Here is a 12,585-nt window from a genome sequence, read left to right as displayed (position 1 = left end):
CTCCACATGAATAGCATGACTTGGTGCAAGGTTTAATTGGTTCTTCTTTGGGTGTGTCCTCCACCTCTTCCTTCATCACATGTTCTTCTAAAATTTCCATAAGGGCTCCTTTCGTTGCTTCTTTCTTCTGCTGGATGGTTCTTTGAACCACGGGGTAAATGTGACACTGAGCAGGGTAGTGGGTAGTCCCTTCACATAAGAAACAAGTAATCTTCCTAGTTGGGCATTCTTCGGCTGGGTGACTTCCTTCACAATTAGGGCATTCATCCTTGTGTTCTTTATGGGTGTGTCATATTTCTCCATAGAGCTTGCATGCACAAGGTTTCTTCATATTACTTCCATAAGGCTTCAATTTCTGGGACACAACCCGAGACTTTAGCACAGTCAAATTAAATTCTTCCCAAGTGATTACTCCTTGCTATCCATTGATGGTTTGGTACATCCTCCACCAAGTAGCAGCACCTCTTTCAAAGCACTAAAGAGCATGCTGGGTCATATCCTTTCCGGCTATAGGGTTATTCTTCATGTGATCCTCCATGTTCTAAATCCATCGGTCCGTCTCCAATTGACTTATCGGTCTCGGAAATGTGATTTCATCTCCATTCATCCTCTATTGGGTCCATGGGTTTTGGGGTGAGAGAGAGATAGAGAGGGATACACACAATACAAACAATAGTTTTGAAAAGACAGATTTTATTTGTGGTTGTCGGAAAAAAAACAACAAACAATTGACAACTCATAATCGTCGCATCTAACGTAAGTGTATAACAGGGGTTTGGTCTTCTAAAGGTCAAAAAAATCTTCAAAGTCACCAAACTCTTCAAGTCTTGTTCATGTCTCCGATGGCTACTTCCGATCGTGCTTGTCCTCTCAAGTTGTTTTGCTAGATCAACTCTGTTGACGCGAAGTTTCTCGTGACGTCCTTTAATATTTCTGGAGTTGCGTTCATGGAGATCACAAATGAAAAATGAAAGTTTGGGAAAGTCCTTTTATTCCCTCTAATTTAACTTTCAAAAGTTTCAAATTCACTCACTTTCAGTCAATCAATCACACAACAATCAAACAAATAATCAAAACTATCTATTTAATATAACATTCCAAAATTTAGAATTTTGGCATGTTACAGAGACCAGCTGAAATCTCTCTGCAAATGGCCGATAAATCAACTACTATACCAATCGATATTTGTGAAGGAAATATGCCCTAGAGGCAATAATAAAGTTGTTATTTATATTTCCTTATATCATGATAAATGTTTATTATTCATGCTAGAATTGTATTAACCGGAAACTTAGTACATGTGTGAATACATAGACAAACAGAGTGTCACTAGTATGCCTCTACTTGACTAGCTCGTTAAACAAAGATGGTGAAGTTTCCTAGCCATGGACAAGAGTTTTCATTTGATGATCGGGATCACATCATTAGAGAATGATGTGATTGACTTGACCCATCCGTTAGCTTAGCACTTTGATCGTTTAGTTTACTGCTATTGCTTTCTCCATAACTTATACATGTTCCAATGACTATGAGATTATGCAACTCCCGAATACCGGAGGAACACTTAGTGTGCTATCAAACGTCACAATGTAACTAGGTGACTATAAAGATGCTCTATAGGTGTCTCCGATGGTGTTTGTTGAGTTGGCATAGATCGAGATTAGGATTTGTCACTCCGTGTATCGGAGATGTATCTATGGGCCCTCTCGGTAATGCACATCACTATAAGCCTTGCAAGCAATCTGACTAATGAGTTAGTTGCGGGATGTTGCATTACTAAACAAGTAAAGAGACTTGCTGGTAACGAGATTGAACTAGGTATTACGATACCACGATAGAATCTCGGGCAAGTAACATACCGATGACAAAGGGAACAACGTATGTTGTTATGCGGTTTGACCGACAAAGATGTTCGTAGAATATGTAGGATCCAATATGAGCATCCAGGTTCCGCTATTGGTTATTGACCGGAGATGAGTCTCGGTCATGTCTACATAGTTCTCGAACCCGTAGGGTCCGCACGCTTAACGTACGGTGACGATCGGTATTATGGGTTTATGTGTTATGATGTACCGAAGGTTGTTCAGAGTCTCGGACGAGATCACGGACATGACGAGGAGTCTCGGAATGGTCGAGACATAAAGATCAATATATTGGAAGCCTATGTTTGGACATCGGAATGGTTCCGGGTGAGTTCGGGAATATAGCGGAGTACCGAGAGGTTACCGAAACCCCCGGGAAGTATATGGGCCTTATTGGGCCATAGTGGGAGAGAGGAGAAGGGAGCCTAGAAGGGGGCTCCCCCCCCCAAGCCCAATCCAAATTGGGTGGGCCCCCCCTTTCCTTCTCCCTCTCTCCCCCTTCCTTCCTCTCCTAATCCAACTAGGGAAGGGGGAATCCTACTCCCGGTGGGAGAAGGACTCCCCATGGGCGCGCCATAGAGGGCCCCCCCTCATCCACTCCTTTATATACGGGGGAGGGGGTACCCCATAGACACACAAGTTGATCTCTTGACCATGTGCGGTCCCCCCTCCACAGATTTTCACCTCGGTCATATCGTTGTAGAGCTTAGACGAAGCCCTGCATCGGTAACTTCATCATCACCGTCATCACGCCATCATGCTGACGAAGATCTCCCTTGACACTCAGCTGGATCTAGAGTTCATGGGACGTCGCCGAGCTGAACATGTGCAGATCATGGAGGTGTTGTACCTTCGGTGCTAGGATCGGTCGGATCGTGAAGACGTACGACTACATCAACCGCATTGTCATAACGCTTCCGCTTACGGTCTACGAGGGTACGTGGACAACACTCTCACCTCTCGTTGCTATGCATCACCTAGATAGATCTTGCGTGTGCGTAGGATTTTTTTTTGAAATTACTGCGTTCCCCAACTGTGGCATCCGAGCCAGGTCTATGTGTAGATGTTATATGCCGAGTAGAACACAAAGGAGTTGTGGGCGTGGGTATATACATATTGCTTGTCGTCACTAGTTGATTCTTGATTTAGCGGCATTGTTGGATGAAGCGGCTCAGACCGACATTACGCTTACGCTTACGTGAGACTGGTTCTACCAATGTGCTTTGCACACAGGTGGCTAGTGGGTGTCAGTTTCTCCAACTTTAGTTGAATCGGATTCAATGAACAGGGTTCTTTCTAAAGATCAAAAAGCAATCACTATACCGCGTTGTAGTTTTTGATGCGTATGTAAGAACGGTTCTTGCTCGGCCCGTAGCAGCCACGTAAAACTTGCAACAACAAACTAGAGGACATCTAACTTGTTTTTGCACGGCATGTTGTGATGTGATATGGTCAAGACATGATGCTAAATTTTATTGTATGAGATGATCATGTTTTGTAATAGAGTTATCGGCAACTGGCAGGAGCCATATGGTTGTCACTTTATTGTATGAAATGCAATCGCCATGCAATTGCTTTACTTTATCACTAAGCGTTAGCGATAGTCGTAGTAGCAATAGTTGGCGAGATGACAACCATGCTTCGATGGAGATCAAAGTGTCAAGCCGGTGACGATGGTGATCATGACGGTGCTTTGGAGATGGAGATCAAAGGCACAAGATGATGATGGCCATATCATATCACTTATATTGATTACATGTGATGTTTATCCTTTATGCATCTTATTTTTCTTAGTACGGCAGTAGCATTATAATATGATCTCTCACTAAATTTCATGGTATAAGTGTTCTCCCTGAGTATGCACCATTTCTACAGTTCTTCGTGCTGAGACACCACATGATGATCGGGTGTGATAAGCTCTACGTTCACATACAACGGGTGCAAGCCAATTTTGCACATGCAGAATACTCGGGCTAAACTTGACGAGCCTAGCATATGCAGATATGGCCTTGGAACACTGAGACCGAAAGGTCGAGCGTGAATCATATAGTAGATATGATCAACATAGTGATGTTCACCATTGAAAACTACTCCATCTCACGTGATGATCGTACATGGTTTAGTTGATGTGGATGACGTGATCACTTAGATGATTAGAGGGATGTCTATCTAAGTGGGAGTTCTTAAGTAATATGATTAATTGAACTTTAATTTATCATGAACTTAGTACCTGATAGTATTTTGCATATGTATGTTGTAGATCAATAGCTCGCGTATAGCTCCCTGTTTTATTTTTTGATATGTTCCTAGAGAAAAATAAGTTGAAAGATGATAGTAGCAATGATGCGGACTAGCTCCGTGATATGAGGATGATCCTCATTGCTGCACAGAGGAATTATGTCCTTGATGCACCGCTAGGTGACGGACCTATTGCAGGAGGAGAGATAGATGTTATGAACGTTTGGCAAGCTCGATATGATGACTGCTTGATAGTTTAGTGTGCCATGATTTACGGCCTAGAACCGGGACTTCAAAAACGTTTTGAATGCTATGGAGAATATAAGATGTTTCAAGAGTTGAAATTAGTATTTCAAACTCATTCCCGTGTCGAGAGGTATGAGACCTCTGACAGTACTTTGCCTACAAGATGGAGGAGAATAGCTCAACCAGTGAGCATGTGCTCAGATTGTCTGAGTACTACAATCGCTTGAATCATGTGGGAGTTAATATTCCAGATAAGATAGCGATTGACATAGTTCTCTAGTCACTATCACCAAGTTGATGAACTATAATATGTAAGGGATGACGAAAACTATTCCCGAGCTCTTCACGATGCTGAAATCAGCGAAGGTAGAAATCAAGAAAAGCATCAAGTGTTGATGGTTGACAAGACCACTAGTTTCAAGTAAAAGGGCAAGAAAAAGAAAGGGAACTTCAAGAAGAATGGCAAGCAAGTTGCCACTCCCATGAAGAAGCCCAAAGATAGACCCAAGCCTAAAACTGAGTGCTTCTACTACAAAGGAAATGGTCACTGGAAGTGGAACTACCCTAGATACTTGGCGGATAAGAAGGATGGCAAAGTGAACAAAAGTATACATGATATACGTGTTATTGATGTGTACTTTAGTAGTGTTCATAGTAGCCCCTGGGTATTTGATACTGGTTCAATTGCTATGATTAGTAACTTGAAAAAGGAGTTAGAAAATGAACAAAGACTAGTTGAGGGCAAGGTGAAGATGTGTGTTGGAAGTGATTCCAAGATTGATAAGATCACCATCGCACACACCCTTTACCTTCGGGATTAGTGTTGAACCTAAAATAAATGTTATTTGGTGTTTGCGTTGAGCATAATATGATTGGATCATGTTTGTTGCAATACAGTTATTCATTTTAAGTCGAAGAATAATTGTTATTCTGTTTACATGAATAATACCTTCTGAGGTCATACACCCAAAGGTGAATGGTTTACTGAATCTCGATCATAGTGATACACATATTCATAATATTGATGCCAAAAGATGCAAAGTTTATAATGATAATGCAACATATCTGTGGCACCGTCGTTTAGGTCATATTGGTCTAAAGCGCATGAAGAAACTCCATGCTAATGGGCTTTTGGAATCACTTGATGCTTGCATACCATGCCTCATGGGCAACATGACTCAGACTGCGTTCTCCGAAACAATGGAGTGAGCAATTGACTTATTGTAAATAATACATATTGATGTATGCGGTCCGATGAGTGTTGAGGCTCTGGTAGGTACCGTTATTTTCTGACCTTCATAGATGATTTGAGAAGATATGAGTATATCTACTTAAAGAAACACAAGTTTGAAACGTTCAAAAAGTTCAAAGAATTTCAGAGTGAAGTGGAGAATCATTGTAACAAGAAAATAAATTTTCTACGATCTAATTGCGGAGACGAAATATTTGAGTTACGAGTTTGGCCTTCAGTTGAAACAATGTCGAATAGTTTCGCAACTCATGCCACCTGGAACACCATAGCATAATGGTGTGTTCGAACGTCATAACCGTACTTTATTAGATATGGTGTGATCTATGATGTCTCTTACCGATTTACCATTATCGTTTTGGGGTTATGCATTAGAGACAGCCGCATTCACGTTAAATAGGGCACCGTCTAAAAATCCGTTGAGATGACACCGTGTGAACTGTGGTTTAGCAAGAAACCTAAGCTGTCGTTTTTTAAAGTTTGGGGTTGCGATGCTTATGTGAAAAAGCTTCAACCTGATAAGCTCGAACCCAAATCAGAGAAATGTGTCTTCATAGGATACCCAAAGGAAACTGTTGGGTACATCTTCAATCACAGATCCGAAGGCAAAATATTCGTTGCTAAGAATGGATCCTTTCTAGAGAAGGAGTTTCTCTCGAAATAAGTGAGTGGGAGGAAAGTAGAACTTGATGAGGTAATTGTACCTTCTCCCGAATTGGAAAGTAGTTCATCACAGAAATCAGTTTCGGTGATTCCTACACCAATTAGTGAGGAAGCTAATGATGATGATCATGAAACTTCAGATCAAGTTACTACCAAACCTCATAGGTCAACCAGAGTACGGTCCGCACCAGAGTGGTATGGTAATCATGTTCTGGAAGTCATGTTACTAGACCATGACGAACCTACGAACTATGAGGAAGCAATGATGAGCCCAGATTCCGCGAAATGGCTTAAGGCCATGAAATCTAAGATGGGATCCATGTATGAGAACAAATTATGGACTTTGATTGACTTGCCCGATGATCGGTGAGCCATTCAGAATAAATGGATCTTCAAGAGGAAGACGAACGCTAATAGTAGTGTTACTATCTACAAAGCTCGAATTATCGCAAAAAGGTTTTCGACCAAGTTCAAGGTGTTGACTATGATGAGATTTTCCCACTCGTATCAATGCTTAAAAGTCTGTCTAAATCATGTTAGCAGTTGCCGCATTTTATGAAATCTGGCAAATGGATATCAAAACTACATTCCTTCATGGATTTCTTAAAGAAGAGTTGTATATGATGCAACAAGAAGGTTTTGTCAATCATAAAGGTGCTAACAAAGTGTGCAAGCTCCAGCGATCCATCTATGGACTGGTGCAAGCATCTCGGAGTTTGAATATATGCTTTGATAAAGTGATCAAAGCATATGGTTTTATACATACTTGCGGTGAAGCCTGTGCTTACAAGAAAGTGAGTGGGAGCACTACAGCCTTTCTGATAAGTATATGTGAATGACATATTGTTGATCAGAAATGATGTAGAATTTACTGGAAAGCATAAAGGAGTGTTTGAAAGGAGTTTTTCAAAGAAAGACCTTGGTGAAGCTACTTACATATTGAGCATCAAGATTTATAGAGATAGATCAAGACGCTTGATATATTTTTCAATGAGTACATACCTTGACAAGATTTTGAAGTAGTTCAAAATGGAACAATCGAAGAAGGAGTTCTTGCCTGTGTTGCAAGGTGTGAAGTTGAGTAAAGACTCAAAACTCGACCACGGCAGAAAATAGAAAGAGAATGAAAAGTCATTCCCTATGCCTCAGCCATAGGTTCAATAAAGTATGCTATGTTGTGTACCAGACCTATTGTGTACCTCACCATGAGTTTGGCAAGAGGGTACAATAGTGATCCAAGAGTGGATCACTGAACAGCAATCAACATTATCCTTAGAGGATTAAGGGAATATTTCTCGGTTATGGAGGTGATAAAAGAGTTCATCGTAAAGAGTTACATTGATGCAAGATTTTGACACCGATCTAGATGACTCTAAATCTTGATCTAGATACATATTGAAAGTGGGAGCAATTAGCTAGAGTAGCTCCGTGCAGAGTATTGTATACATAGAAATTTGCAAAATACATACGGATCTGAATGTTGCAGACCCGTAGACTAAACTTCTTTCACGAGCAAAACATGATCACTCTTTGGGTGTTAATCACATAGTGATGTGAACTATATTATTGACTCTAGTAAACCTTTTGGGTATTAGTCACATGAAGATGTGAACTAATCACATAAAGATGTGAACTATTGGTGTGAAATCACATGACAATGTGAACTAGATTATTGACTCTAGTGCAAGTGGGAGACTGAAGGAAATATGCCCTAGAGGCAATAATAAAGTTTTTATTTATATTTCCTTATATCATGATAAATGTTTATTATTCATGCTAGAATTGTATTAACCGGAAACTTAGTACATGTGTGAATACATAGACAAACAGAGTGTCACTAGTATGCCTCTACTTGACTAGCTCGTTAATCAAAGATGGTTAAGTTTCCTAGCCAAGGACAAGAGTTGTCATTTGATGAGAGGGATCACATCATTAGAGAATGATGTGATTGACTTGACCCATCCGTTAGCTTAGCACTTTGATTGTTTAGTTTACTGCTATTGCTTTCTCCATAACTTATACATGTTCCTATGACTATGAGATTATGCAACTCCCGAATATCGGAGGAACACTTAGTGTGCTATCAAACATCACGACGTAACTGGGTGACCATAAAGATTCTCTATAGGTGTCTCCAATGGTGTTTGTTGAGTTGGCATAGATCGAGATTAGGATTTGTCACTCCGTGTATCGGAGAGGTATCTCTAGGCCCTCTCGGTAATGCACATCACTATAAGCCTTGCAAGCAATGTGACTAATGAGTTAGTTGCGGGATGTTGCATTACGGAACGAGTAAAGAGACTTGCCGGTAACGAGATTGAACTAGGTATTAAGATACCGACGATCGAATCTCGGGCAAGTAACATACCGATGACAAGGGAACAACGTATGTTGTTATGCGGTTTGACCGATAAAGATCTTCATAGAATATGTAGGAACCAATATGAGCATCCAGGCTCCGCTATTGGTTATTGACCAAAGATGAGTCTCGGTCATGTCTACATAGTTCTCGAACCCGTAGGGTCCGCACGCTTAACGTTCGGTGACGATCGGTATTATTAGTTTATGTGTTATGATGTACCGAAGGTTGTTCAGAGTCTCGGATGAGATAAAGGACATGATGAGGAGTCTCGAAACGGTTGAGACATAAAGGTCGATATATTGGAAGCCTATGTTTGGACATCGGAATGGTTCTGGGTGAGTTCGGGAATATACCGGAGTACCGGGAGGTTACCGGAACCCCCGGGGAAGTATATGGGCCTTATTGGGCCATAGTGGGAGAGAGGAGAAGGGAGCCTAGGAGGGGGCGCCCCCCTAATCCCAATCCGAATTGGGTGCCCCCCTTTCCTTCCCCCTCTCTCCCCCTTCCTTCCTCTCCTAATCCAACTAGGGAAGGGGGGAATCCTACTCCCGATGGGAGTAGGACTCCCCTTGGGCGCGCCACAGAGGGGCCGACCATCCCCCTCCTCCACTCCTTTATATACGGGGGAGGGGCACCCCATAGACACACAAGTTGATCTCTTAAATGTGTGCGGTATCCCCCTCCACAGATTTCCACCTCGGTCATACCGTTGTAGAGCTTAGGTGAAGCCCTGCGTCGGTAACTTCATCATCATCGTCATCACGCCGTCATGCTAACGAAGCTCTCCCTCGACACTCAGCTAGATCTAGAGTTCGTGGGACGTCACCGAGCTGAACGTGTGCAGATAGCAGAGGTGTCGTACCTTCGATGCTAGGATGTGACGCCCCGAGGCCGATGCGCCAGGTGTCTTCCAGTTATTCACTGTCGCCGCCATGTCATTCGCTTGCGTGTTGCATCTTGGATGTCATCATGTGCATTGCATCATCATGTTTTCAAACTTGCATCCGTCCGGGTTTCCCCAGTTCCGTCCGTTGTCCATTCTGAGCCCAACCACACTTGCACGCGTCCGCAGCATGTCCAAAATAGTATTTTATAAGTGGTCAGAAAATGTTCTCGGAATGGGATGAAAGTTGGCATGCGGTGTTCTTATAGTGTAGATAGGCCGCCTGCCAAGTTTCATCGCATTCAGAGTCCGTTTGACACCCCAACGGATAACTATAGCGACAATATGGTCGGTCAAATCGTCGGACGTTTTCGGTCTCCGGAAACTGCTGTCAGGTCTCTCTCTCTCTATCTTCTCTCCCACATACCTCGTCCTTCTACTCACTCACAACCAGTCCACCTAGGCCCAATCTAACCTCTCTCGTTAGCCCGCAGCCCTCCTCGCACGCGCGTCCGAAAGCTGTCCCGGACCCGACCCAGGCAGTCGTCACCGTTGGGTCTGGATCATTCCCTAACATCTATAAAACAATTCTGTTTTTCTTTTTGGTCTCCCTAACCTTTTATTCTCGACCATCCGATCCCAATCCGATGATCCGAATCCCCCTTCTTTTACCTACATGCTATATATAACTAGACCAAACCCTAATTTTTAGGAGGTGTCCCATCCATCCCCACGCCACCACCACTCTCCCCATCGGGATCCAAAACCAGCCAACTAGCGCATCCTCCTGGTCTCCTTCTTCATCGGGATCCTGCCCGATCCATCCCACCTACCACCAACTAGTTCCTCCTCGATCCCTTCGCCCTGCCGCGCTGGAGCGCTCTGCCTCGCGCGCACGATCCAAGGAGAGGAGATCCTCCTCGCTCTCCCAAAGCCCCTGTCTCCTCTTGATCCAGGGAAGAGGAGTTTCTTCTGGAGCCCCTCCCGTACACTTCCTCTGCTCGGCCCCGGCGTCGTCCCGTGCATCACCGCCAGCTCGCCGGAGACAAGCACCACCGCCAGGCCGTCGCCCTCTCCCTGCTCCCCGTGCTCCCTCCTTTCTCTTCTCTCCCGTCCTCACTCCTCACCATCAACTCCCTCTCGCCACCAGCAGGAGCTCCATGCCCCGCCTTCCTCCGCCTCGCCTGTGGCCCTCTGTACAGGGTTCGGCCCCAACGCCCCACCCCACAACCACCTTGAGGACCCACGCACGCCATCGATGAAGGTCACGGCCAGGTCGTCCTCGCTGCACCTGCTCCCTTCCCCTGTCTCTGTTCAGCTGAAGCTTCCGCTGTCTCTAACCTCTCTCTCTCTCTCTCTGCACCTTGGACAGCGCCATGGATTTGGAGTCCCGCACCCGAGCTCCGTCCGCCACCGTTGCCCAGAACCGACGTCGGACGACTCGACCCGCCCGTTCCGGCCGGTTCCCGTCGACCCCGTCGCCTGGACCCTTGTCGTTGTCTTCTCCATGGCCGTAGTTCTGCTACTGTTTCCGTTTTCTTCAGGAACGAGAATAGCAGCAGCTCGCCCACTCGTCTCACTCACGTGTTGACCAAGCGCAGGGCTAGCAGGCCAGCTGCGCGCCTAGCAGCCCAACCGGTCCACCTCACCACCGAATGGGCCTTGGCCCATGGTGAGCGCCCCAGCACCCCTCCTTTGTTTTCCCTCCTGTTGGGCCAGTTAGATTTGGCATGCTTCTGTTTTTTTTCCTTTCAGTGATTTTCCTTTTTATCCAGAGGCTGCAGTTTATAGAAAGGTCCCTAAACTCCATGCATATTAAAACTCGCAAACGGTGCATCATACGTAAAAACTTTATATATGAAAAATGCTTAGAATTGTGTCTAGATTCATAATATCCAACTTTCAGGCATGTTTGAAATGTTTAAAATGTTGTTTGTGTTTATTTTCCATATTGCCATGCTAAAATGATTTATTTTCATAACTAAATAACCGTAGCTCCAAATTTAATAAACTTTATATGTAAATGGGGTAGAAAAATGCCTAGTTTAACATGGTGCATTCATCTTGCATGTTTAACAACTCTAAAATATGGTTTAGGACAGAACAGTACCAACTCTAAAATATGCACATGAGGATTTACCGGAATTGTTGTTCATTGTTTCTGGCCTCATTCAAACTTGCCTAGGTGGATAGTTTTCTTGTGCTTCACCTCTTGCCAAGTTAATCAACACTTAATATTATTGGGTACATAAACGAGATAGAACTAAATAACTTGAATGTAGTGTTTCGTCAATATGCAACTCGTTGCATATTGAGCTCCACTTAACTTGTAGTTTTGCTTGTGCACTTTGCCATGCCATGCCTCTTTAAACTGGACATGCATCATAATTGCTTGTGCATCATGCCATGTTTATGTGGTGGTTGTTTACTATGTTGCTTGCTTCTTTCCGGTGTTGCTTCTTCGGGTTAGTTCTGATAACATCGTGTTTGTGAGGATTCGTTCGACTACGTCTGTTTGTCTTCTTCATGGACTCGTTCTTCTTCCTTGCGGGATCTCAGGCAAGATGACCATACCCTCGAAATCACTTCTATCTTTGCTTGCTAGTTGCTCACTCTATTTCTATGCCGCGATACCTACCACTTGCTATATCATGCCTCCTATATTGTCATGTCAAGCCTCTAACCCTCATTTCCTAGCAAACCGTTGTTTGGCTATGTTACCGCTTTTGCTCAGCCCCTCTTATAGCGTTGCTAGTTGCAGGTGAAGTTGAAGTTTGTTCCATGTTGGAACATGGATATTGTTGGGATATCATTATTATCTCTTATTTACATTAATGCATCTATATACTTGGTAAAGGGTGGAAGGCTCGGCCTTATGCCTGGTGTTTTGTTCCACTCTTGCTGCCCTAGTTTCCGTCATACCGGTGTTATGTTCCTTGATTTTGCGTTCCTTACACGGTTGGGTGTTATGGGAACCCCTTGACAGTTCACTTTGAATAAAACTCCTCCAGCAAGGCCCAACCTTGGTTTTACTATTTGCCTCACCACCACCTACTTTTCCCTTGGGAGTCGTGCTCCCGAG

This window comes from Triticum urartu, chromosome 4A (assembly GCF_056163025.1).
Source record: "Triticum urartu cultivar PI428250 chromosome 4A, HENAU_Tu73, whole genome shotgun sequence".
In the NCBI taxonomy this organism is placed as follows: Eukaryota; Viridiplantae; Streptophyta; class Magnoliopsida; order Poales; family Poaceae; genus Triticum; species Triticum urartu.
The sequence above is the reverse complement of the archived record's forward strand: the minus strand, read 5'-3'. Positions refer to the sequence as shown.